This window comes from Aquarana catesbeiana, linkage group LG09 (assembly GCF_042186555.1).
Source record: "Aquarana catesbeiana isolate 2022-GZ linkage group LG09, ASM4218655v1, whole genome shotgun sequence".
Classification (NCBI taxonomy): domain Eukaryota; kingdom Metazoa; phylum Chordata; class Amphibia; order Anura; family Ranidae; genus Aquarana; species Aquarana catesbeiana.
Genome location: NC_133332.1, coordinates 64089859 through 64114310, shown reverse-complemented (window position 1 = coordinate 64114310; position 24452 = coordinate 64089859). Strand labels below are relative to the sequence as shown.

Sequence of the window (24452 nt, the reverse complement as noted above, 5' to 3'; positions counted from 1 at the left end):
CTCCCTTCCTGATTGGCCGGGAGGAAAAACAGGAAGACATTAGTAAATAATAATTCGTTAATGTCACACAACTGGGTGGGCTCGGGTCGCAGTGCTCTGTCCCCCGAGCCCACCCTTTTTTAAGCCAATTAGAGCCTCAGTCTCTAGTCATATGCTAAAAAAAAAAAAAATTGAAATTCATGCGTCCGGCATCCTGCATTGAGATTAGGTCCTGTATGAGCAGCCGCCACTGAAAATTACCCTATATCAGTGACTGGGAAAAACCTGACAATGACAACCCAGAATCGCAGGCTGGCATTGGGTCGGGAGTCCCAGAGATGTAATCTGTAAAGATAGTCAGCACATGCTAGCCAGGGAGAGAGAGATGGTAATATGCCATGAACACAGGGTCTGGTTCCAGAAAGAAAGCTTCTTTTCGGAACCAGACCCTGTATGTATGGCTTTTTATGTATTGACAATGTACAGTACTGTTCTTGTATACCTTGTTTTTACTGTTCATGCTGTATGAATATTAGCTGTATTCTTCCTAACATTGTTTTCAATAAAATTTGTACTACTATTTTTTAACATAAGAATCCTGTATTTTGGTGTACTTATGATGAGCGGAATTTCCGACAGAAAGAGTCCGATGGGAGCTTTTCATCGTATATTATGAAAAATTAGAAAATTCAGACGGACTTAGATAGTGAACATGTTCTATATTTTTCTGACGGAACAAATTACTATCGGAAAAAACGCTCGTCTGTATGCTGTTCCGACGCACCAAAAACGACGCACGCTCTAAAGCAAGTACGAGATGGAAGCACTGGCTATTGAACTTTCTTTTTTCTAGTGCCATCGTACATGTTTTAAGTCACCGTGTTCTGGGTGGTCGGACTTTGGTGTGACCGTGTGTCACACCATTTTGGAAGGGAGGATTGGTCAAGTGTTTAATATTTTATAGATAATCAAAGCCTCCGCATTCTGCAAGTCCCTCAGTATCGCTTAGTTTGAGGTAGCAAATTTCAGCATTAAAGAAGAAACAACAAAAATTCAGTCACACCATATGCCATGCTAAAGTGTTTATTTTTCTTTGATGATATTTAATAAGAAATTACATAGAATTCAGTTATCATTTAATTCCATTCAGACAAAAATTAAATATTCCCTTGCATAATAATCAGTGATATTCTCATGTATTTTGATTTTGAAGGGGACTGTCAGAATATGGGAATCTTCACACATTGATTCCTTTGTTTTCTTATGATTGGTCTGGGGTGATCATAGTTAATGAAAATGGATGTCCTACAACATCTGACATATATAACATGGAGTAGCTTGTATTCATTTTATTTTGGTTTATCTATTTGGTTTGGATCGGGTTAATTTTGAAATGTATAATGTTAGATTTGGGTTTGGATTGTGAAGTGAAAGAGAGGTCATAATGGACCAGGAAGCCATCATTATACATGTAGAGCCTGTGATCATTAGGATTGTAGGACAGACTTTGTATTTTCTCCTTTCGCTTAATGAATGGGACACTCAACTTCCCTTCCTCATTAGTTTTGGTATCATACATGTAGAAGATCTCCTCTTTGTTTGTGCTGATGGCTCGCGTAGCATACAAGACCCCGCACACCATGAAAGCATTGCTGGTGCCAGGTTTGTACTGGGAGGTGTGCCAGGTCTGCAGTACTGCAAGAGTAGTAGCATTAAGTTTACTGATAACAATATTTCCAACATTCTCCTCAGTTGAATAAATGACCCAAAGACCCTCTTCATCAGCTGAGAAGTCAATGTCCTGCCAAGCAGTGTGTGAGTAGGAGAACCTGTTTGTGTATGTGGCACCAGGAAGTGCAGCTTTTGAGGGCACATATTCGTAAAAGTCATATTTACAGATGTGAAAGGAGTTGCAGCAGCTATAAAACAACATGTTATTGTACATGATCATTCCACCACCTTGACCCATTTCAGATGATGAAAAGTACTTGTGTCCTCGATTTGTATAAAGTGTGAGATCATTATATGAAGGGTAGTGGTACATAACATCCATAATCCTTCCATCAGTTTTTAGAGGAGCCACCCACTGGCGATTCTGATCAGCGCCTAGTAGTGAATCTCTCCCCCATCCTCCATACAAATAACTGGATCCCATCACGTTTAGTTGAACTACAAATGGTTCACTGATATTGTTGATGATTTGTCCATCTTCACAAGTACCTGCAAAAGGAAAAGATGGATATAAATATTTCAAAAGGTAAACAACATATATATGCAGCATATGAGGAACTCTGTGGTATGGGGCGCCCAGTAGCAGGGTAAGAACTATTGCAAGTTCATTAGTTTACTGATAGTGCTTTATCTCCCCTTTTTTCAGCTCTGCAGAACATCTCTTCTATCTTGTGATGTTCAGCAGGGAGTGAGAGGAGACATGTGTGATAGTCTGCAGCGAGAGAGGAGAAATGTGTAATGATCTGCAGGGAGAGAAGATACAGGTGTGATGGTCTGCAGAGAGGAGACATGTGATGGTCTGCAGGGCGAAAGGAGACATGCGTGATGATCTGCAGGGCAGGGAAAGAGGAGACAGGTGTGATGTTCTGCAGGGCAGGGAAAGAGGAGACATGTGTGATGTTTTGCAGGGCAGGGAGAGAGGAGACATGTGTGATGATCTGCAGCAGGGCAGGAAGAGAGGAGACATGTGATGATCTGCAGCAGGGCAGGGAGAGTGGGGACAGGTGTGATGTTCTGCAGGGAGAGAGGAGACATGTATGATGATCTGCAGCAGGGCAGGGAGAGAGGAGACATGTGTGATGATCTTCAGCAGGGCAGGGAGAGAGGAGACATGTGTGATGATTTGCAGCAGGGAGGGCAGGGAGAGAGAAGACATGTGTGATGTTCTGCAGAGCAGGGAGAGAGGAGACATGTGTGATGATCTGCAGGGAGCGAGGAGAAATGTGTGATGGTCAGCAGAGCAGGGAGAGAGGAGACATGTGTGATGTTCTGCAGGGCAGGGAGAAAAGAGATGTGTGATGTTCTGCAGGGCAGGGAGAAAGGAGGCGTGTGATGATCTGCAGTGCAGGGAGAGAGATGTGTGATGATCTGCAGCAGGGCAGGGAGAAAGGAGACAGGAGAGATGGTCTGCAGGGCAGGGAGAGAGTAGATCCATGTGATGATCTGCAGGGCAGGGAGAGAGGAGACAGGTGTGGTGATCTGCAGGGCAGGGAGAGAGGAGACGGTAATGATAAGCAGTAACCTCTAGCAACCAATGGGTGAGCAGTATTGATAGGCAGTAACCTCTAGCAACCAATGAGTGAGCAGTAATGATGTATAGTAATGTCTAGCAACCAATCAGTGAGCAGTAATAATGGGCAGTAACCTCTAGCAACCAGTAGGTGTGGACCAGTTCTTTGTTTACATTATTAAGCTGTCTTTTAGATAAGTCTATGTGCTATGGGATGTTGGGGGTAGAGAGTGAAATTGCATGGCGTGCCCAAAGAAAAAGTTTGCCCAGGGTCCAATCAATATTAAAGACGGCCCTGTTCACACCACCATAGGACAGCTGGACTCTTTCCAACTTCCTCCTAGCTTTCTCTTGTGAGCTTCTCCAGACCCGACTTAAGCTTACAAATAACCTCCCAGCAAAGCCTAGCTGGAACCTCTGTGTCTTCCTGATGGCTCCTTCAGACTTCAGAGTCTCCTGCACAGGGGTCTTCTCCTGCAGGACTGGATCCAGGAACTCTGCACCCTGCTGCTCAGGCCTCAGACTATGTATGGGCTCTCTATCCCCACCTACTGGGCACACCTCCCCAGGGATTGGCTAGAGTCCCATAAATATTTAAGATGCCCACTATGTACTTTCTCCCACTATTTATTACAGCTGCTTATATAGAGCCATCAATTTACACAGCGCTAGTGTATATATTGTACATTCACATGTCCCTGCCCTTAAGAAGCTTACAATCCAATGTCCCTAACTCCACATTCATACATACACATTATAGGGCCAATTATCCTACCAGCATGTCTTTGGAGTGTGGGAGGAAACCCACACAGGCAGAACATGCAAACTCCATACAGGTAGCAACTGGAAGGTAAGTATATAGTGATGGAGAGAGGCATTTAAGCAAACTTGTTGCTTTGCCATACATGGGGGAAGTGAGGTATAAGGTAAGGAAAAGTCTATTTTAAGGCTGCTTGAAGTATATGTAAACCTTGATCTTGTAAAAGGTCACATTCAGTAAAAAAAGGCAAAACATTTGTGTATAGATAAAAAAAACATTATGAATACCTTTTGCTTCCCCCTTTTTTTTTATAAATTAACAAATTCTCTGTTCACAGCTGCATAGAGAGGTGAGGGTGGAGAAACAGTAGCACACTGAACCAGTGAATGGCTGTACACGGGGGCGTGTCAGGACATGTCTGGTCTTTGGAGGAGAGCACATTGAGTTCACAGCACAGCCAGCAAACTGACCATGCTCTCACGCCTAGCGTGGTCAGTTTTTAAAAGGGAAGCAGAGGGACTGGCAGGAACACCAATGATTTCACACAAAGGAAGCAATGCATAGAGAACAGGATACTTTTTCATACAAATACCTGGTACAGCAGGCACATATCAGGAATATGAAATGTTGGGTTTAAATATTCTTTAAGGAAAAGACAATCATTTAACTCTTGCAGTGCTGGGGAACTCCACTGCAAGGATATTTATTTTTTTTTTTTTTTTACTCTTCATGCTGTATGAATATTAGCCGTATTCTTCCTAACATTGTTTTCAATAAAATTTGTACTACTATTTTTTAACATAAGAATCCTGTATTTTGGTATACTTATGACGAGCGGAATTTCCGGCAGAAAGAGTCCGATGGGAGCTCCTCCTTGTATATTATGACCGTATGTATGCCCCATCTGTCTTTTTCCGTAGAAAATTCAGACGGGCTTAGATAGAGAACACGTTCTATATTTTTCTGACGGAACAAATTACTATCGGAAAAAACGCTCGTCTGTATGCTGTTCCGACGCACCAAAAACGACGCATGCTCTAAAGCAAGTCTGAGACGGAAGCGCTGGCTATTGAACTTCCTTTTTCTAGTGCCATCGTACATGTTGTACATCACCGCATTCTTGGCAGTCGGACTTTGGTGTGACCGTGTGTATGCAAGACAGATTGAGCAGAATTCCGTTGGAAAAACCTTCAGAGTTTATTCCGACGGCAAAACTGGTCGTGTGTACAGGGCATTAGGCCTTAAGACCCCTTTCACACCGAGGGCGTTTTGCAGGTGCTATAGCATTAAAAATAGCGCCTGCAATCCGCCCTTAAACAGCTGCAGCATTGTCTCCAGTGTGAAAGCCCGAGGGCTTTCACACCGGAGCGCTGCGCTGGCAGGACCGGAAAAAAAGTCCTGCCAGCAGCTTCTTTGGAGCGGTGAAGGAGCGGTGTGTTTACCGCTCCTCCACCGCTGCTCCTCTTTGAAATCAATGGGGCAGCGCTGGGATACCGCTGGCAAAACGCCACTATTGTGGCGCATTGCGGGCGGTTTTAACCCTTTCTCGGCCGCTAGCGGGGGGTAAAAGCTCCCCGCTAGCAGCCAAAATGCTAATCCGACGGTAAAACGCCGCTAAAAATAGCGGCATTTTACCGCTGACGCTATGGGCGGCCCGGTGTGAAAGGGCTCTAAAAGTCCTGTAGTGGGGAATCCTTGTCCTTTTTACTGTCTAGAACTTGTACTTGGCTCGTGCTGTGTCACTTTTAGAATACACTGAAGACACTTTCGCAAAATCTGTCAAAGACAGGTTTTCTCTCTGTACGCCAAAAGAGAGTTGGTCTTAATTAGCTCCACTTTTACATTTGGCGCATTCAATGAGACACAGTGTAAAAGTGGCAAATTTAAGAACTATCTGAATTTGGTGCATGAGTCGCTCTCAAAACCAAAAGTGTCACAAATACTTCATAAATTTGCTGCATTACAGTAACAAGGGATTAACCCGAGAAAAGTGGTGCAGCAGCTATATGGAATTCCCCCCATTATCCTTATACTTTTTGCAGGGCAGTGACTCAAAATATTGAAGCACGAGCTTCAGCATGAAAACCAGGTACCTATATTTGTTTTAGATGGAGAGAACAGCAAAGGCAGTTTCCCTCATGACAGGTTCTCTTACAGTGCAGCAAAAATGTGAGCTGGGCTCATGGCTGCTGTATATTGTTTTAAATTGTTAAATATTATTGTTATACAAGATCGATATAGTGCCAACAGTCAGGGGCGTAACTAGAAATCACAGGGCCCCATAGCAAAATGTTGAATGCCCCCCCCCCGCAAACAGCCCCCCCAAAAAAAGGCGTGGCTTAAAGGGCGTTGCTCAAAGGGGGTGCGGTTCGAATCTGAGATGAATGAGGGATGGAGAAAGGAAGGAAAGAAAGAAGGAAAGAAGGAAAGAAAGAAAGAAGGAAAGAAAGAAAGAAAGAAAGAAAGAAAGAAAGAAAGAAAGAAAGAAAGAAAGAAAGAAAGAAAGAAAGAAAGAAAGAAAGAAAGAAAGAAAGAAAGAAAGAAAGAAAGGGAGGGAAGGAGAGAGAAGGGATGGAGGGACAACAGGCCCAGATACTACACCACAATAGCAATATATGTATTCCAGAAAGTTTAACAATCAACAGATAAAGATACTCCAAACACCTGGTTTTAGCACTTCAATCATCCTCACCTGTGCCCAATTTAGCGTGACCAGTGCCCAATGTGGCCTGCATGTACCCAATGCAGCGTGGCCTGCCCGTGCCCAATACAGCCTCACCTGTGCCCAATACTGCCTCACATGTACCCAATGCAGCCTCACCTGTGCTCAATGCAGCCTCACCTGTGCCCAATGCAGCCTCACCTGTGCCCAATGTGGCCTGCCTGTTCCCAATTCAGTGTGGCCTGCCCGTGCCCAATACAGCCTCACCTGTGCTCAATACTGCCTCACCTGTGCCCACCTGTGCCCAATGAAGCATGACCTGTGACCAATGCAGCGTGACCTGCCTGTGCCCAATGCAGCGTGGCCTGCCCGTGCCCAATACAGCCTCACCTGTGCCCAATACTGCCTCACCTATGCCCAATGCAGCGTGACCTGCCTGTGCCCAATGCAGCGTGACCTGCCTGTGCCCAATGCAGTCTCACAAGTGCCCAATGCAGCCTCACCTGTCCCAATACTGCCTCACCTGTGCCCAATGCAGCCTCACCTGTGCCCAATGCAGCGTGGCCTGCCCATTTCCAATACAGCCTCACCTATGCCCGATGCAGCGTGACCCGTGCACAATGCAGCCTCACCTGTGCAGAGGAACAGGCGAGCCAGTGGCGGAACTACCGGGGAGGATAAGGAATGATACTGCAGCCCTCAAATGACTGTTGGCGAGCGTGGGGCTGCCTCAGAGTGGGGGGGCGAGCACCGCCCACACAGTCCCCCAGCCAGGGGAAGTGAGGAGAGGAAGAGGCGAGCTGTCCATATGAGAAGAGAGCTGTAATAGCTTTCATTTGAATTTCCTGTGTTCCCGGGGCTCACTGTCACATAGCCCCACCTCTTGGCCCAGCGCCTTTGACGACATCACATGTCCCGCATTGGACCGGTGTTCTGTCTATCAAAGGCGCCGGGCCAAGAGGTGGGGCTATGTGACGTGAGCCCCGGGAACACAGGAAATTCAAACGAAAGCTACTACAGCTCTCTGCTCATACAGACAGCTCGCCTCTTCCTCTTCTCACTTCCCCTGGCTGGGGGATCGTGCGGGCGATGCTCGCCCCCCCCGTAGTATGCATTCCTCATCCTCCCCATGGGCCCCACTCGGCTGCGGGCCCCATAGCGCCCGCGTGGCTCGCTATGGCGGTAGTTCCACCACTGCCAACAGTTTGCCCAGCACTTTACAAAGTAAAGGCAGACAGTACAGTTACAGCACAAAAGAATAAAAGAGGAATTAGAAGTCCCTGCTTGTTAGAGCTTACAGTCTAAATAACTTTTGTGAACTTAAAGTAGAAGTCCATCCTAACACTAAACTTCCTGCATCTACAGACATCCACGATCTAACACTAACCTATCTAGCCCTATAAAGAAGAAATCCATTTCCATACCTTTTTTGAAGCCAATCCGACCCCGTCCCACGCTGAGCTGTCAGCTGTGGCTTTGCATTGTGGGGGAGGGTACAGAGGACACATCCGACAGAGGAAGCCCCATAGTAAGTCTATGGGTGACATCACTCCACATTCATTTCACAGCCGTTGTCAGTTGTGTCCTCTGCAGAGCTTCTGCTGCTGGAGACCGGATCGGATTGGCTTCAAAAAAGATATGTATACTGATTTCTTCTTTACAGGGCTAGGTAGGTTAGTGTTAGATTGTTCTGGATGTCTGTAGAGGCAGTGATTTTAGTTTTAGGGTGGACTTATGGCCACACACCATCGGACTTTCCGACAACAAAACCGTGGAATTTCATTTGAAGGTTGTTGGCTCCTGCTTGTCTTGCATACACACGGTCACACAAATGTTGACCAACAATTACGAACGTAGTGACGTACTAGACACACTTTGTGGTTTTTCAGCTCTTTAGCGCCACCCTTTGGGCTCCTTCTGCTAATTTCGTGTTAGTTGAAGTTTGGTGAGTGTTGATTCGCGGTTTTCTTTTTGCGTTTTTCATTTAACGTTATTATTATTATTAATATTCTTGATATCACTTGAAAAAAAAAGCCTTTGAAAATTCGTTTGCAATAACTCCATCAGTATCACCAGCAAAACAACTTCATTATTATCCAATTAAAGAAGAAGAGAATTGTGCGCTGCATTTGGAGATTTCATAATTTGCCACGTCACGAATGTTAATTCTCCATTACGATCGCTAGTTTACAAGATCGGCCGCTTCTGCTTCTGAGCATGCGTGAACTTTTGTGTGATGGACTTGTGAACACATGATTGGAAAGTCCGACAACAAAAATTTTTTGGCGTAAAATTTGGGAACCTGCTAGCCAACATTTGTTGGCGGAAAGTCCGACAAATGTTCGATGGAGCATACACACGGTCGGACTTTCCGCCAACAAGCTCACATCGAACATTTGTTGTTGGAAAATCCAATCGTGTATACGGGGCATTACACTTTCTATTAAGTCTTTCTTTTAACCTACCAATATCAGGTGAAGGCAGGGAAGGATAATTTGGTTTTGTATTGTTCTTCTCACAATCCTCCAGGCGCTTCTTCAGAGCCTCAAGCTCCCGTCTGATCACCAGCACATTGTTCTTATCATAAATTTCCAGCTGGTTCACTATGATGGAAATGTTACGGATCTACAAAGAAAATACAGACAAGCTGGTAGAACAGTTCTGAAACTGAACATTGTACTTGTGACTGCTTTTAAATTGAACATGACCCCACCCTCCTCACTGAAATGATTGGTGGAAATCTCTCTTCTGCAAAGCTGGTAATACAATGCTGTAATCATGCGTAATCATCAATACCATCATCAGAGAGCTAGCTGTTAGGACCTGGAAGAGACAGCTAGCCTCACAAACAAGACGGTGGTGCAGGACCCGGGTTGTAGCTGGATTGGGCTGGATTTGCTGGGTGGGTGAGTATACTATTATAATTCTGCCCAGCAAACCATGTAAGAAGGGGGAGAAAATTAACCCCGGGGGTAAAATTCCTTAGCACAGCCCCTACCTCCTTGGTCATCATAGCACTCTCCTTCTCTGGGATTACGTTCTGTGCTGGTCCATATCATATGCCCTTCACTGCTCCTCCCCTTACCTCCCTACATAAACTTGTATGTAGCAGTCGGGGAATATAGAGTGTCACTTGATTAACAGTTCATAGTCCAGAGATAGGAGGATAGAGCCAGTCCTTTTATATGTGGCCATGCCCCATCAGTTCAGCAGGGGTCCTGGGGGCAGAGGGAGGACTTTTCAAATATGACTCTTCAAATACATTTGAGTACATGCACAGTAACTCCTGGGTCTGTGGTTCCTAGCACTTATTTAAAAGTTCCTCTGGCCCCACCAGTTCAGCAGCAGAAGCGGGGACAGAGAGAGGACTATTTAGCTTGTCAGGCAGGCTGTACGGGGCCCAACAATTTCTAATGGTGGCCCAGTCTGAGTCAGCTGGGGTTGCTGACATCACATCCAAGATGGTGGCACTCAGCAGCAGTCTTGGGGCTTTTGGGTGTCTGCACAATTTATATTTGCACTTTTAAATAAAAGGCATAATATATGTTAAATGCACATATGTGAGATGATTTTTGTTTAATTAATAGTTCTGAGGACAGGCTCTCTTTAAGCACTAAGGTAGCATTGCACAATTTAAAAAAAGTAAAAGGTCATTACACTACTGTGAGAATCTGTGGTGGGCTGTGCATTTCACACCTAGGTCTTCAGTGATGACCTATAAAATATATAAAAAAGGGCGGGAAACATGAAGATGTCCTTTCGGGGGAAACATGTCAGGTGGAGCTGATTAGGTGACGCTATTGGGTGTAGACACTGCCGGCAGTGCTTGAAGCCTGTATTGTGTTTGATACACTGTTACATTCCTGCTGCTGAACTGTAAGTGCAATTATCCAACTAATAAATGTTATAGAGGTTTATTGCACCATGAAGCTTCACTTTTTCCATAATCGGTAACTGTGGTTATGAACTGCTTTTGATACAGAGCTCTGGGGGTTTGATCCATAGTGGATGGATGGTTGCCCTATCTCAGCACGGGAGCACCTGAGCAGTTTTCCTGCAATGGGCAATAAACTTTTTCACTATATTTGTTACCAGAGGGATTCCTTGGGTTATTTCCCCATTGCTTTCACAATTTTTGGACTTTAATATTGGGACTGGTTCATTTCCACTAATAACTTTTCTATCACCATGGAGGCTAAAGCTGAAAGTCGAGTCTGTCATTCATATTTCTGGCATAAGTTATTGTACACCTGCTAGATGGCCACGATGTCACCAACTTAAAGTCTAATTGGTTAAAGCTAATGTTTTATTGTCATTTACTGTAAGCTACAGGCGCCAGTACTGTACCTCAAGGCAGATTTATTTGACCCTGGCAACACATTATGGCTATCATGGCTGAAATATAATTGGATAAAAGCTCTAACATAAACATACACTACTAGAAGCAGTGCAACCAAGAGAAAAGCCATGAGGAGAATAGACTATTGGGAATGATTGAATACACATTCATGGAAAAAATATAATATAACATAGATCAATGATTCTGATAGTTTAAGCCTGCTCTGATTGCCCACCACTGGTGAGAATACATAGTTTTGTCTTACCTCCTGGTAGAGAGTCTCTATGATGACATTGGAGCCATTAAATGACTCTTTCAGCTGCACTATGAGGATCTCCATCTCTTTGATCTCCAACTTGATGAGCTCAAAGTCCAGTTCAGTGTAGGAGTGACCTCCGTTCTCCATGATCTCCACACGTTTGGTCAGGTTCTTCAGTTGCTCTATGTACACAGTCAATGTACTCTGATAGATGTAGATCTGTACAGAGATATCACACCTGTATGTATTACTGTCAGTATACCTTATGGTCTGCTGAAATATATCTGAAAACAAACCTTTCTTCATTTTTGATAACATAGGAAATAATTAATACCTAACACTAACTATTTTGTAAGATTTGGATAGAGTGGGGAAGAGTGGAAATTTCGCATCAGGTTGTTTTCTATGGCCCCCTTTAACAAGAATTGAGAATAAATCTACCACAAAACACACATCAATAAAAATCTAACATATTTAAACCTTTCTCACTTTTACCAGAACAAATTTAAAGGAGAAGGATTTGCACTCCTGTGACCCGTTTTCAGCAGAGAGCGGGATGAAGTCTGCTCTCCGCTGATGTCACCAAGATCAGTCCAGCCACTGCGTCATCCCAACTTAGGAAGTCTTGACCCGCCAGCTGCCTCTTAGCTCCCTGCCCCTCCACAGCTCAGCACTCCAATGAGCAAGGAGGAGCAGAGCAGGAGAGCTGCTGACCGACAGGCAGAAACTCTCCGTTTGGGGAGCTGAGAGAACCGAGCCATCGGCAGTGTTCGGTGGCTCGGTTCTCAGTGAAGAGGTGGCAGGGGACAGATGCAGCATCGGTCTGATGCTGCATCCACCTAGGTAAATATGAATTTAAAAAAAAAAACAAAACATATTTCTCTTTTAAGGGCTCATGTACACTGCAGCCCAAAAAAGCTTCTTTTACAGGTGTTTGAGCTTTTTATTTTCTCTGTCTTTAAACTCCCCTCCATGTTAGCCTATGTCTCCATGCACACAATATGCATTTTTAGGATCTAGTGGCAGAAATTTAGAGGCAGAAAACCCTATCACTTGTGCATTCAGGGTAGGAGCTTTTGAGCATAAAAAAACACTCAAAAGTACCTTAACGTGTGTTAACTCCAGTCGCATTCCCGCATTAATGCATTGTAATGGCCAGGATTCTTGCCAATAGAATGTATTAATGCCAGACATAGAAATGCACAATAACGCACATGCAAAAAGCAGCTTTTTAACATTTTTCTGCGGCTGCTAAACCCCTGTAGGAGAAAAAAGCATCAATATCATACAGTGCGCATGAAGCCTAAAAGTTTTGGCTGATGCACTTTACACTTCATTCCTGGAATTAGTATGTGGTCTGCAAGTTGGAGAATGCAACTCTCTATGGTCCTCCTGCAGTCTCGTCAATAACATTATGAATTGGTTGATGTGATTTTTTGTAGGTGCTAAAGTCTGAATTCACCTTACTGCAGCCATGGTGATGATCAATCTCCTGTGGTATTTTCAAAAAGAAGTTTGGGATTCTAAAAAAAAAATTACTGTATACTTATCTAGGTTGATGCAGCATTAGTACGATGCTGAATCTGTTCCTTGCCACTTCTAAGACTGAGAACTGAGCAATCAAAAGACCGCTAATGGCTCAGTTCTTAGCCTTCAGTGAGCAGAAAGCAATGACTGTAAGTCAAGTCTCTCTGCTCTGCCCCTCCAGGGCTCACTGGAGCACAAGGCTGTGGAGGGGCAAGAGCAGCTGGGTCAAGCTATTGGTGGCATGCTGAGAGGCTGAGCCAGTTGCCGATCAGGCATCTGGGCAGATCCTGAGAATATGGTTGGAATCTTTCCAGAGTTCGAGCTTTAGCTCACTGTCAGCTGAAAATGGGTCACAGGAGTGCAGAACGAAGTGCACTCCTGTTGCCCACTGGAGAAGTAGGGCCAAAAAAGCTTTGGATCTACTTTTCTTTTCAGGGAGGACTGAGAACCTAATTGGCCCTTTAATGCTAGAGTTCTGTAGGCTGAAGAAAGTCTATCACACAAAGTGTGTCATAATGTGTGTACCAGTGAATAGTGGACATGGTGAAAGGTTAATATTCATAAATGTTCATTGACCCATCTTTCCACAGCTTTCAGGATTAGCTTCCTTTGTGCTGTTGGGTATTTGATCACATGACATCTCAAAACTGCAAAGTGAATCAGTGTTGGTAGAATTCCCTCTGCCAGATGCTGTGATCATAGGTCTAAACAAGGAAAAATTAGCTACATAATGTCCAGCATGTGTCACTGATTGTGGTTCCCACTCTGACTGAATAGTGAAGTACCTCCCCTCAGGACCATCAGCCCAATATATCCCTTCAACCCCTTATTTCCCAGTCCAAAACTCCCCTGGTTATGGTAAATCATACCCAAGAGAGATGTATGCAAATATTCTAATGAAAATGATCTTACCAGTGGCTTATTATTTTTTTCAGTAAATTCAGTAAATCAGTAAAACCCTATTTATCTAGTCGTGTCTCACTTATTTGGTAGAGTAAATAAAAGAGCAACAAACATAAATTACAATTTTCTATATACAGTAAGACTTCAAAAATTGTAAAGTGAACCCTCTTCTTTATGGCTCTGAAACTTGCTTCCCTTGATTAGCAAGGATGAGTGAACTATGCTCGTTTCTGATTTGACCAAACTTTTTTAACCACTTGCTTACTGGACACTTAAACCCCCCTCCTGCCCAGACCAATTTTCAGCTTTCAGCGCTGTCACATTTTGAATGACAATTGCGCGGTCATGTAACACTGTACTCAAATGAAATTTTTATTATTTTTTCCCACAAATAGAGCTTTCTTTTGATCCCCTCTGGGGTTTTTTTTTGTTAAAAAAATGAAAAAAGACCGAAAATTTTGAAAGAAAATACAAAGCCATTTTATATTTTGTTATAAGATTTTGCAAACAGGTAATTTTTCTCCTTTATTGATGTACGCTGATTAGGCTGCACTGATGGGCACTGATAGGCTGCACTGATAGGCACTGATAAGGTGGCACTGGTGGGCACTGATAAGCAGCACTGGTGGGCATCGAGAGGGGGCACTGGTGGGCACTGAGAGGTGGCACTGAAAGGTGGCACTGACGGGCACTGAGGGGTGGCACTGACGGGCACTGAAGGGCACTGATAGGTGGCACTGAAGGGCACTAATAGGTGGCACTGATAGCTGGCACTGATGGGCACTGATAGGTGGCAGTGATGGGTACTGATGGGTGGCAGTGATGGACAGTAATGGGCACTGGTAGGTGACACTGATAGGCAGCAATGCTAGGTGGCACTGATGAGGCATTGATAGGTGACACTCCTGGGCATTGATAGTTGGCACTGATTGGTGGCACTGATTTACACTGGTGGGCACTGATATGCACTGTGTGGGCACTGGCAGGCGGTACTGGTTGGCACAGATGAGGCGGCTGTGCCTCTTCCTCTTCGGGACCAATGTCCCTTACACAGAAGCCAGGGATCGGCTTTTTTTTCTCCTCACGCTGATAGCGTGAGGAGGAAAAAAAAACGATTACCAATCTTCTGTTTACATCACGTGATCAGCTGTCATTGGCTGACAGCTGATCACATGGTAAGGGGCCGGGATCTCATTGACTCGGTGATCACAGCGTGCAAAGGAGAGGACGTCTATTGACGGCCTCCTGGCATTGTAGGTCCGCGCTGTAGCCGTCATTCGTCTATAGCGCAGATGGGAACAGGTTAATAAATTGCAAGCGTCTAAAAATTTGAACTCCTTAGGAACCAGGTTTCAAAAAGTGTGCAATACAGAGCAACAAATGACATTGAATTGTGCAAATTGGTCTGGGAAGTCCCTGACAGCTGCCTCACAAGATGTTGTAAAAAAAATTTAAAAATTGGCAAAAAAGCAGATCATAGCATCCCTGGAAATAATGTATACCAATGTTTTTTTGGCTGCTTAGAAGCTTTGGCAAGCTCTGACAACAGATAGTGGGAATATGGCCAGAATCAGTATAATAAATAGTTTCAGCCACTTTCAATGTCAGAAATTTTGCCAGAGATAATAAGATATCACTCAGTGTCTAGGCCTAGCAGGGGGCAGTAACCCTGGGGCAGGAAAGTAACTAGCAAATAAGGTATAGGTGCACAAACAGCATGAGCCACTCATTCCAAGAACTGTACCAGAAATAGTAATGCCACGTACACACGATCGGACTTTCCGACAACAAATGTTGGATGTGAGCTTGTTGTCGGAAAGTCCGACCGTGTGTATGCTCCATAGAACATTTGCTGTCGGACTTTCCCCCAACAAATGTTTGAGAGCAGGTTCTCAAATTTCAAAGTCCGATCGTGTGTACACAAATCCGTAGCACAAAAGTTCACGCATGCTCTGAATCAAGCAGAAGGATCCGCACTGGCAATTGAACTTCCTTTTTCTCGGCTCGTCGTACGAGTTGTACGTCACCCCGTTCTCATGTTCGGGAATTTTGGGCCAACATTTGTGTGACCGTGTGTATGCAAGACAAGTTTGAGCCAACATCCTTCCGAAAAAAATCCACGGTTTTATTGTCCGATCGTGTGTACGGGGCATAAGAATTTGCTCAAAGTTTGGCCCTGGCAGGCGGCAACAGCCTTGACAACCTGCAATGTTGCTCATTGCAGTTCACCGCTGTAAATTGCTGATGCTATACCTTCCACACTCTATTTTTACTACACTTTTTCTTTAAGCAACAATCTTTTTCTATATAATAGGAGATTTTTTCTATAGTCTCTGACTGGTCCTTTGGAGGTCACATTACACCTATATTGGCAAACCAAAAAATAACACTGACATTTTAGTTCTGTTCTTGTTATCAAAATGTATGAGATTCAATCAAAATGCCACACCACCTAAATCTAGGGATCACCTCTTCTAGGAAGCTAAGTTTACGTATTTCAGGTTTCGCCCTGTATAATAAGAGTGCTTTGGAGGAGGAAATATTGATGAGCAAATGTCATAGGAGGGACCTTGTAGTATCTGCTCCTAGATGGGACTTCTATATTTAGGTGACTGAAAAGGTAAAGCTTTAGGAATTTATTAGGACTGAAGATATTTGAGATAAAAGTAGAATTGTGAGGAATCATGATTTCCTTCTAACAGCCAGGATACTGCTCAGTGATCAGATGGAAAAATAACACTGCCTCTTAAAATGTGAGCACTATGGAGGTACTATGGAGCCTGCCATTGCTGAACTTTTCTCAAAATCCTTATTGTCTGGCTGCCTCTTCAATACTTTAAGTCACCTAAGTAGAGCAAGTATGCAGATAAGGAAAGGCAGTGGCTTTAAGGGATGGTCGGCAGGGGCTGACCTCAAAGGGCCTTAGATGCAGTGAATGGAATCATCACAAACATTTTAAGTGGTTGTAAAGTCTCAAAGTTTTTCACCTTAATACATTCTATGCATGCTCCAGCTGCTGTCGCTCTCCTCATTACATAGATTGATAGAAGCAGGAACCATTGGCTCCTGCTGTGGTCAATCACAAGCTGTGACGTGGGAGCGGGATGCAATGGACACAGCAGCAAGGACTCAGGGGCAAGCCCGCACGGGTGCCCCCATGGAAAGTGAAGGAGGAGCCTTAAGCACCCGTGGGGGACTCCAGAAGAAGAGGATCGGGGCTGCTCTGTGCAAAAACCATTGCACAGAGCAGGTAAGTCTAGACATGTTTTTTTATTTTTATAAAAATAAAATCAAAGCTTTAAGCTTCAGTATATCCACAACTTTGTCTGATCACTTCAGAGTCCAAACCAGAAACTTCAGAGTCACAAATAGCCAGTGCCCCTCTTCTTTTACACATTGGTCTCAGCATCTCACTGGAGGTCTCTTGCCTTCTTTTTCTCATTCATTACTACTTTCTCGGGTGACAGAGATGAGAGAGACATCATCCACCCAATGTAGCCACTTTAGAATTTATGGTGACAATCTGACACTGTACTCTGGTCCTCTTCCAATTCCCTGACCACGCTCCCTGGCACTTCACATCCCACCTGAACAAGTACTTTTATGGCTCTGCTGAATTTTGTACAAAGTCATCTCTTTGCTTTCTGCTAAACTGTACTAATACCCAATCAAGACAGAGTAACAGGACATTAACTTATACCATACTGGTACTGACCCCGGTCAGGGTGCTGCAACGTCTCCCAGCTAGTCTTGGTATAGTACATGGATAAGTTATGTCATCAGCACACCCACAATATTTCCATAAAGTGGAAAGTTATTTACTGGGCGCTTGTAGTGTGTGCTGTTGACATATCTTACTGAATCAGGCACAAGCTTGTCACATCAGCTGGTGTCTAGTTGGTCTTGCAATCTACTATTGATGCTCAATAAAATCTTTGACGATCTCTCTCTTAAGATGTCAAGAGTACCTGTCTAATAGTTGGATTCTCCCCAGAAAGAGACCAGTTCATGATCACATGGTGGCCTCAAAGTCCCACCACACCTTAGAATAAGTTTCTTTTCAGTCTCTGCACAATGCCACCTTCACCAAACAGCTGGCACCAGATTGTAGGAAGAGTTACCCAGAAATATGTATACACACCTTACATCCATATTGATCAGGATCAGTGACTCAGAATACTGAAGAAACGAATTTCAGACCAAGATCATGACAATAAGTAGTTGTTAAGTAGACAATTTAGCTTCCTTTATGTCTTTGAAAAAATAATTGTACCCCCCTCCTGCATATTCTAGGCAGAAAGCCTCATGACCACCAATTACATTCAAACCTTTCATGAAATTTTGAACCTGATTGGTGATGCTGTATTGGTTGAACTTACTGGATGGACTAGTATCTTTTTTCAGCCTGACTAACTATGTAACTACACATAGAGAGAGATTCTATGAGGCATCTATTAAAGAGAGCTGAGACTAGAGCCATTTTAGGAGGAGCTAAAACAATACTTAAAGAAATAGAACGCTGATACACAACAAATACCCCAGATTTCTGATAGATGTTGGAGATGCAAACAAGAGGAAGGCTCGATGCTACATCAATGTGGCCTATCAGTGCTCATCAGTGCCTCCTATCAGTGCCCATCAGTGCCTCCTATCAGTGCCCATAAATGCCTCCTATTAGTGCCCATTAGTGCCTCCTATCAGTGCCCATCAGTGCCTTCTATTAGTGTCCATCAGTGCCTTCTATCAGTGACCATTAGTGCCTCCTATCAGTGTCCATTAGTGCCTTCTATCAGTGCCCATCAGTGCCTTTTATCAGTGCCTCCTATCAGTGCCCATTAGTGCCTTCTATCAATGCCCATTAGTGCCTTCTATCAGTGCCCATCAGTGCCTGCCATCACTGCTCATCGGTGCCCATAAATTCCTCCTATCAGTGCCCATTAGTGCCTCCTATCAGTGCCCATAAATGCCTCCTATCAGTGCCCATTACTGCCTTCTATCAGTGCCCATCAGTGCCTTCTATCAGTGATCATCAGTGCCTCCTATCAGTGCTCATCAGTGCTTTCTATCAGTGCCCATCAGTGCCTTCTATCAGTGCTCATCAGTGCCTTCTATCAGTGCCCATCAGTGCCTTCTATCAGTGCCCATCAGTGCCTTCTATCAGTGCTCATCAGTGAATGCTATTAATTTCCATCAGTGCCGTCTGCCTTCTCAGGACAGCACGGCTCTGAGCGGAGATCGGTGTCTGTCATGTAACAGTAGCACAGAGACACCGGCATTAACGTTCTATTTGTCTGTCCATCCTCTCTCGCAAGGGATGAGAGAGGACACACAGCTGATTTCACTGCTGCCCCTTCTCCCCCCTCCCCTCTCCTGTGTGCTCCGCGGGCAGTCAAGTGTGAAGCCAAAGAGCTCACATTTCCCACGGAACACACAGGAGAGGGAAGGGGGGAGAAGGGGGAGCAGTGAGATCAGCTGTGTGTCCTCTCTCATCCCCTGCGAGAGAGGACAGGAAAATAGAACATTAATGCTGGTGTCTCTGTGCTACTGTTCCATGACAGACACCGATCTCCGCTCAGAGCCGTGTGTGAATAGCAACCCCGCTGGGCCCCTCCACCCACAGTGGCGGAATGTCGGGCCCCATCGCAAGTGCGACTGTTGCGACCCTGGTAATTCCGCCACTGCACGAAACCACTACCTCAAATTACTTCAGAAAACCTAAGATTTAATCCAGCACAATACCTTCTACATTACAACTCGATCCCCAAAAAACAATATCTGAAATCCTTATCTATGTTTATGATAAATGCAGCAAGACACTGTATTCCCTGTCACTGGCGTTCGAACATCATCCCATCAAAAAAAGAATGGTTCCGGAGAATAAACAAAATAGAAGAATTCATAAGCATATCACAGGAAAAAATAACCAATTTTGCTTTAACATGGTGCAACTGGATAGAATTTAAAAACTCCCAGGCCTATAAAGCAGTTATTATTAATAACTGAATCCAAATATTATAAATAAACCTCATAGGAATGCTGAAGAAATTACTACAACAACCACACTTTATCTAATCACTTTATTCACCCCTCCCCTTATTATTAGTATATATATATATATATATATATATATATATATATATATATATATATATATATATATATATATAATTTTTTTTTTCTTTCTCCTATTTTTCTCCCCAATGTGTTTCTCTCCATATTCATAACTAACACATCCATATAGAAATGTTTAAGTAATTGCTAAATATATGCATAAAATTAACATCTTGGTTATACCTATAATCGTATTGTTACCATAATCAAATGTAAATTGTACTACAACCCCACTGTTATACTCAATATGCATACGTGTCTATGACAATATTGTGTTGCATTATGTTTTTTCTGTTCAATCAATAAAAACTTTGTGAAACAAAAAAAACCCACAACAAATAAATAATTATTTCATGTAAAAATCCTATGCATTCTTTTGGTATGTGAATTAAATGTTTTGAATACGAGTTTCTGTTCTTGCGAAAAGTATTGTGAGATTATTGTTAAGATGACTCATGTAGCTTCATGAATTTTGGAAAATGTTATTGTCTATTTTTATTGTCTACATAGCTTATTCTGTAAGTCACTTTTCACCCAGCAGTTATTTAGCATGAAACCCCTACATGGAGAATCTAATAAATTCTCATCAAAATTGTATTCGGACAAACAATAATATGTGCTTTTTAAAAATTCTTTAAAGTTACATAAATAAGAATTAGGCTGAAAAATGTCCTCTATGAATTCCTGTGGACTTTCTAGAGTTGCTAATCCATATTTTCCAACTGTCTCTGATTTTGGAGGGACTGTCCCACTTTTGGAACCACGTCCCCCTGTCCCTCTTTCCTCCTCATGTGTCCCTCCTTTTGGTCTGATGTATAGACCTTTATAAATAAATGTGCTAGAAGTGTTATATTGTAGCAAACTTTACTGTATAACCAAACACTAAATTACTGCAAATGTTCATTTTAAATGCTGGCATAAATAAAAAACTGTGGTGAAAATAATCACTTGTGGGTTAACCAATAATTTTTTGCATATCAATTCTTCATGGCATGGTGCATTGTAGGGGTGTGTCATTTCTCATCTCAGAAAGTTATAAGGTATGTTAACCACTTTCCGCCCGCCGTCAAATGATGGCTGGGCGGTGCGGCTCTCATTCTGGGTGGACGTCATATGATGGCCTCCCAGAGTGACCACACTCGCGTGTCCCCGGGGGTGTGCATCGCGGCGATTGCGGCCGCACAGTGTTGATAGGGCACGGCACGACCCCGATCTGTGTAAAGAGCCGTGGCTCTTTAACCATGTGATCGGCTGTGTCCAATCACAGCCGGTCACATGTAAACACTGAGATGCCTTTAATCGGCGTTCCTCGCCTCACACTGACAGAGTGTGAGGAGAGCCGATCAGCGGCATCTCCTCACAGGGGACAGCTAGGGATGTAATCAGGGCACTGATCATCAGTGCCCTGATTACAATTAAGTGCCCACCAGTGCCAGAACTGTGTGCCCACCACTGCCAGCAATCAGTGCCAACCAGTGCCCACAATTGCCACCAATCTGTGCCCACGAGTGGCAGCAATCAGTGCCCACAAGTGTCAGCAATCAGTGGCCATTAGTGATGCCCATCAATGCCCTTCACTGCTGCCCATCAGTGCTCATCACTGCTGCTCATCAATGGCACCCATAAATGCCACCCATCAATGCCGCCCATGTGTGCCGCCCATCAATGCTGCCCGTCCGTGCCGCCTATCCGTGCCCACCAGTGCCGCCTATCTGTGCGCACCAGTGCCGCCTATCTGTGCCCAGTGCACACCAGTACCACCCATCAGTGTCACCTATCAGTGCCCATAAGTGCGGCATATTCATGCCTCATCATCAGTGCCACCTAATCAGTGCCCATAAGTGCCGCCTCATCAGTTCCCATAAGTGCAGCTTATCAGTGCCCATAAGTGCTGCCTCATCAGCGCCCATCAGTGAAGGAGAAAAATTACTTATTTACAAAATTTACTGACAGAAACTAAGAAAAACTTTTTTTTTCAAAATTTTTGGTCTTTTTTTTTTTTTTTTTTTTTAAAAACCCAGGAGTGATTAAGTACCACCAAAAGAAAGCTCTATTTGTGTGAAGAAAATAATAAAAATTTTACATGGTTACAGTGTAGCATGACCACGCAATTGTCATTCAAAGTGTGACAGCGCTGAAAGCTGATAAATGGCTTGGGCAGGAATGGGGTGTAAGTGCCAAGTATTGAGGTGGTTAATCTATAGTCTCTCCTTATATATAGCAGATATGGTTTTTATACCTTAGTGATTTCCTTCTCCACAGTGATTGTCAGGTTGCGGTTTGATATCTCCAGCTTCTCAAAGCGGTCAGTCGGGAAGGTGGTATCTGGGAGGTTGACGGTGCAGTAACAGACTCCATTCTCATCCAGGAATCCAGATCCAGATTCAGAGATCAAACTCTGCGTCTTGTAAAAGACAAACATACACATTACTAATCCATACATTGCTCTGACAGATAAACACAAAAAGTAATAAAATAGAATCATTAGAAGGGGTTCTAATATTTCTATCTCAACTAACTACAACAATATATTAAATACACTGGTATTGCCTTTTAGTTCACACCAGATGCTTTGTCGTGTATTTTTAGTGCAGGCAAAATGCATAGAGATGAGAGAATAAATGGTTTGCAGTAGAACATGTTCCAACTAAATGTAAAGGTGAAATCCAGGGAAATTACAAAATTTGCTCTTCCAGTGGGGCTCCCCTCACACAAGAGTCACATACTAATTTTTGCCTAGAGTACCAGTAAAAAGCACATTTACCTATATTAATCCTCGATCTTACGGGCTTCTCCTTCCATGCAACCGATCCCCCACAGCCTCTCCTCTTCAGCACTTTAGCTGGCGGCCACAGCTGAGCCATCATCACATACAACGCAGGACCATCAGTCTGGCATTGTAAGTGAAGACGTTGGGGGATCCTTCTACAAGCCATATAGAAGAGGTGAGTGGTGGCTGTCGAGGGATCAAGAATTAAGCAGGCGCTTTTCACTGTTACCCTAGGCAGAAAAAGAGCACTTATGCCTTTTAGTGTGTGTGTGTAAGGAAACCCATTGCAGGGGCATTTTTTTTGTGTCCCTGGTGTTCAGCCTTAAAAAAAAAGAGTTCTATGCACTGCATTGTGGGTTTTTAAAACCCACTTAAATTCTCTGAAATGGATAAACAGTCATAACCTTTGCACCGAGGCAATTCCAAGTGAAAATCTGTTGAAATCCTAATTATCATGGCACAGGAATATAAAGAAAAAATATCTGAAAACGTTACATGAGCTCAGATACAGAATGTATCTAGCCAGCTGAACACTATAGCCAGAGAATTATTTAATTAATCTTGAAATATTTTCTAATGCTGTCAATATACAGGGATTTGTAATTGCAATAATTAGTGGATGTACATGATAGTGTAAAGGAGCTTTAGGATTAGAAGTAAATCAAGCACAGACAAATGGTAACATTTCAGGTAAATTAAAGGTACATTTGCCTTCAAATTTTAATATAACTCTGAGATACCTTTGTATTGACTTTATAGAAAGGCAAAAACCAAAAGCAATATATTGCATACATACTGCAATGAAAAATTCAGATATTGCCTTCCATAGCTGTGAAAAAAGATTCACAAATTGATGTAAGAGAAAAGCACAAATGCCCGTGTATGCCAACTCCTAAAATATATCTAAAGGCTTTTGTGTGACAGCCCCATAAATTGAAAACAGATCTCTTGAGTCAATCAAAGCTTTCTTCATTTTTGTCTCACATGCTTCCCCTCCCAGACACTGCAGCCCAAGTGGAAGGGATTCAGCAGCATAGTCAGTTCTGCCAATGCAGTAGTGCTTGGTGTGGCCAGCTGCTGATTGACAAACTACAGGCTTGCACACAGTTTTATTAAATGCAAGGCTACATTCCTTCCTTAAATATGTCTACTGAGAAAAAACTTAAGATTAAAATCAATTACATTGGCTGCACATTTTGCATATGAACTGCGGTTTGTGTTTCCTAAAGAATAAAGAAAATAATACAATGCTTTTGCAAAAAAACCTTTCCCTAAAATGATGGCAGTGGTTAATATAGTTTAATCTCTGTTAGGACTTACCAAAGTGACAGCTTGAGCCCGCCAGATGGTGAGCAGAAGAATGAAGAAGGTGTACATGGCGCCTCTCTGGTCTTCTGTACTGATGAGCTTCTGCTGTCCCACTATATATACCTAAAGGGACATGTTTTCCGCCTATTTCCCACTGTTATTCATTAACAAGAGTAGGATGTGAAAAACTGTAAATGATAACAAAGTTATAAAAATGTATCGATTTCGATTAGAAAATGGAGAAATTGCAGGGTTATTGTCATCTACATATGACATTCTGATAATTGTGTAAAATACTGTCAAACCTTCAGAGATAAAGGAACATAACTATCTCTTTGCTAGATTTGCAAATTTACCTCCAGCAGACTCTTCTAGCACTCTCCTTATTTGGGTGGAATAGGAATTACTGAGTCCAGCTCCACCAGTCTATTCCCCCCCTAGCATATTAAGTTGCAGGTCTGAAGGCATTCCAATGGCCACCTAATGCCTACGGGCAATTTTAGTGGCTCTTTGGCTATCTTTAAAACATAAAATAAAGGTCTCGATTCTAAGCAAACCTTTATTATTTACTTGCTCGGCTGCCCATACCACCA

At 43.3% G+C, this 24452-nt stretch overlaps 1 protein-coding gene and 1 pseudogene across 1 annotated transcript in view; both read right to left on the bottom strand.

The window, feature by feature from the left end:
• LOC141107738 (olfactomedin-4-like) overlaps positions 1–24452 on the bottom strand; it is a 184135-nt gene that overhangs the window by 31423 nt on the left and 128260 nt on the right. The window lies entirely within an intron of this gene.
• LOC141107169 (olfactomedin-4-like) lies at positions 1287–23994 on the bottom strand (annotated as a pseudogene).